Source organism: Schistocerca cancellata, chromosome 1 (genome assembly GCF_023864275.1).
Source record: "Schistocerca cancellata isolate TAMUIC-IGC-003103 chromosome 1, iqSchCanc2.1, whole genome shotgun sequence".
Lineage (NCBI taxonomy): Eukaryota > Metazoa > Arthropoda > Insecta > Orthoptera > Acrididae > Schistocerca > Schistocerca cancellata.
This window is the reverse complement of record NC_064626.1, coordinates 105,135,466-105,139,826: the sequence shown is the minus strand read 5'-3', so window position 1 is coordinate 105,139,826 and position 4,361 is coordinate 105,135,466.

The window sequence follows — 4,361 nt, the reverse complement described above, 5'->3', positions numbered from 1 at the left end:
ATTTGGTAGAATTTTTTTTCCTTATGATAATAAGCTGCATTCAGTATAATGAGGAATACTGTCATCCTAAAATCTAATCTCTTTTTGTAACATATTCTTTACCTTGGAAAGATGTTCAGAGATTATTTATTCTGTTGTGTTTTCTTTTAATGCTCGTGTGTCACGTTAATGTTTCTAAGGTATTCTTATTTTTCATTTATTTACTTATGTCATAATTCCTGTAGTACTCATATAAATGCTTATTTCTGTTCTTTTTGTAAAGCCTGTATTACTACAAATGTTATCTGTATTACCGTGTTCTTTACTGTAATGTTGTTTTCTGTATCTTTGTAATTGTAATCTTATCTGTAAAATTGTAACTGTATAGACACCAGTTCTCCAAGTTAAGTAAATATTAAGGATTCATTTTACTGCACATATATTTAGGAATATGCGAAAAATACAATCCTGCAACTTCGCAACAAAATCGCGCGGAATTTTCGACGGCAAAATCACACCAAAAATACTTGGCCCAGTGGAATAATAAAAATTGAAAACGGACGATAATGTAAGGTGTATCATGTGAACAGCCGTCTGATGATGAACTTGCCAGTTCGAAACCGGTAACGGCGCTATTTACCTAAATAAATAGCAGTATTAATAGTGGCTGGTTGCTGTTTTCTTCTTTGTAAGAATCAACCTACATTAATTGTTCACAGCCACGGTCTCACCATGTCAGTTTTAGACAAAATAGCATAACACATTTATCTGTTGATCATACTGTATATACTCATATATATCAAAGGTTATATGACTGTGTTAGTGCTTGCACGTGTGTTGATATTTCAGCAAGGGACTGTTTAACAGCATTGCTGGTTCTAAGGATATTGAAAAAAAAAATAGTGAGTGCACAAGTGGTGGTTCATGGACTCGCTATATTATCCTCAAGACTCTTCAGTCTGACTGTGCAGCCATCCAGTCGCAACGGATGGCTGCTGGCCATCTCTACAAGGACTACAGTGGGTCTGCACCTTTGGTGGCCCACTACTACCATAATTTCTACAAGGACTATAGTAGGTCTGCAGCTTTGGTGGCCCATTACTACCATAATCTCTACGATGACTACAGTAGGTCTGCACCTTTGGTAGCCCAATAATATCATAATCTCTACAAGGAATCCCGTGGGTCTGCTGTGCGGTGACCTACCAATTCTGTCAATATTCTTCAGTACTTCGACTGATTCTGCTATGGGTCTGCTCTGTTGTGGCCCATTACCAAACTTCATGTCTTCATGCCAAGAGTCATCCCTGTGTTTCCGTTGCGAGGACAACAATACTTCTTCAAGACTACAAGGAGGTCCACTAATTACATTTGCATTTTCTTTTACTGCTCAGACTTTGTGCATAAAACTCTCATATACTTTTCTTCCGATGAATGATTAGGACTGTCTTTAGGGACTGTCAGGACAATTTTTGCTTTCTTGACCAACAGTATGTTACTAATTGTGTACATCTGATCTGTTTGATATTGTTAATATAAAAAATTTAAGAAATTAGACTTGGCCACTGCCCAAAACCATTTTTTGAGAGGAGCAAGGGGGCTATGTAAGTAGCAGGTTTGCGTGTTTGTATGTTGGCAGCGCTATGCAGCGCTATAGACTGCATTAATATCTCTGACAACGCCGTGTGCCCTCTGTAAGAAACTCTGTGGCTGGTCGGACTCGCAGTTAGAAGTTAATAGCCAGCAGTGATGGAGTGTTAGCGTGAGCGTGGACGTGTGTCTGTCATGGAGATTTAATATTGGTTGGACATGGATTGTAAAATGTGGGTAATGGAATTGTTGACGATTATATAATTTTTGGACTGGATATCACGGACGATTATATAATTTTTGGAACCGGTTGTCACATGGCTCTGAGCACTATGGGACTTAACTGCTGTGGTAATCAGTCCTCTAGAACTTAGAACTACTTAAACCTAACTAACCTAAGGACATCACACACATCCATGCCCGAGGCAGGATTCGAACCTGCGATCGTAGCGGTCGCGCGGTTCCAGACTGTAGCGCCTAGAACCGCTCGGCCACTCCGGCCGGCGGTTGTCACTCGATTGAAGTAAAATCTGCTAAATACATTGTTTGCTCTGCAACAAAATCTTTCCTTTGCTGACCACATGCCTATTAGTAGTTAGAGCATACAGCAGTTAGAACTTTTTGTTTAGCTGGTTGTATGCTTTCTGTATCTGCTGTAGTTCGTGTCATGAAGATTAACTGTAGGGTAATTTATGAAATGTGGGTTATTGATAAGATTTCTTCTAATTCAGGGCAATTCTTAAGTGTTAATTAATAGTCAGATTGCATTATCCTTGTATGTTGTGGGTCATAAATGAGTAGTATAACTTTGAGCTGTATTTGTCAGGGAAAATTCTGAAAGTCAGTGTTGAAATGATAAAGATAAGCAAAGTGACAGTACGTTCAGTTTCACTCACCAGTTTTAGAAGATTCAGTTGCAATACGCAATTTAAGTAAAAAGTAGAAGTTTCACCTTCTTAGTTATTCGAATTTAAGTAAAAAATTTATATTAAGAAGTTTCACAAGCAACGGTGTAGTCGCTGTACATGCCATTTGCGGCTGCGTGGCATTACGAAGTGCTTGGCATGTGTACCATATATAACTATTAACAAATTGAATTAACTGTTTCATTATATCAATGAGTAGTTAAGTAACTTCCTGCTCCAGCCACAGCCTGATGCCACAGGATTTAGGCTGGTTACATTTTCAATTTTGAATTATGCTCTTAACAATTTCAGAACAACATTTAGTTATTTCCAGGTTCCTTTCTCATTACTATAGCAAAGGGGAGAGACTGAGGGATGTGGTTGAAGTAACTACAGGGTGTTTCAAAAATGACCGGTATATTTGAAACGGCAATAAAAACTAAACGAGCAGCGATAGCAATACACCGTTTGTTGCAATATGCTTGGGACAACAGTACATTTTCAGGCGGACAAACTTTCGAAATTACAGTAGTTACAATTTTCAACAACAGATGGCGCTGCAAGTGATGTGAAAGATATAGAAGACAACGCAGTCTGTGGGTGTGCCATTCTGTACGTCGTCTTTCTGCTGTAAGCGTGTGCTGTTCACAACGTGCAAGTGTGCTGTGGACAACATGGTTTATTCCTTAGAACAGAGGATTTTTCTGGTGTTGGAATTCCACCGCCTAGAACACAGTGTTGTTGCAACAAGACGAAGTTTTCAACGGAGGTTTAATGTAACCAAAGGACTGAAAAGCGATACAATAAAGGATCTGTTTGAAAAATTTCAATGGACTGGGAACGTGACGGATGAACGTGCTGGAAAGGTAGGGCGAGCGCGTACGGCAACCACAGAGGGCGACGCGCAGCTAGTGCAGCAGGTGATCCAACAGCGGCCTCGGGTTTCCGTTCGCCGTGTTGCAGCTGCGGTCCAAATGACGCCAACGTCCACGTATCGTCTCATGCGCCAGAGTTTACACCTCTATCCATACAAAATTCAAACGCAGCAACCCCTCAGCGCCGCTACCATTGCTGCACGAGAGACATTCGCTAACGATATAGTGCACAGGACTGATGACGGCGATATGCATGTGGGCAGCATTTGGTTTACTGACGAAGCTTATTTTTACCTGGAGGGTTTCGTCAATAAACAGAACTGGCGCATATGGGGAACCGAAAAGCCCCATGTTGCAGTCCCATCGTCCCTGCATCCTCAAAAAGTACTGGTGTGGGCCGCCATTTCTTCCAAAGGAATCATTGGCCCATTTTTCAGATCCGAAACGATTACTGCATCACGCTATCTGGACATTCTTTGTGAATTTGTGGCGGTACAAACTGCCTTAGACGACACTGCGAACACCTCGTGATTTATGCAAGATGGTGCCCGGCCACATCGCACGGCCGACGTCTTTAATTTCCTGAATGAATATTTCGATGATCGTGTGATTGCTTTGGGCCATCCGAAACATACAGGAGGCGGCGTGGATTGGCCTCCCTATTCGCCAGACATGAACCCCTGTGACTTCTTTCTGTGGGGACACTTGAAAGACCAAGTGTACCGCCAGAACCCAGAAACAATTGAACAGCTGAAGCAGTACATCTCATCTGCATGTGAAGCCATTCCGCCAGACACGTTGTCAAAGGTTTCGGGTAATTTCATTCAGAGACTACGCCATATTATTGCTACGCATGGTGGATATGTGGAAAATATCGTACTATAGAGTTTCCCAGACCGCAGCGCCATCTGTTGTTGACAATTGTAACTACTGTAATTTCGAAAGTTTGTCTGCCTGAAAATGTACTGTTGTCCCAAGCATATTGCAACAAACGGTGTATTTCTATCGCTGC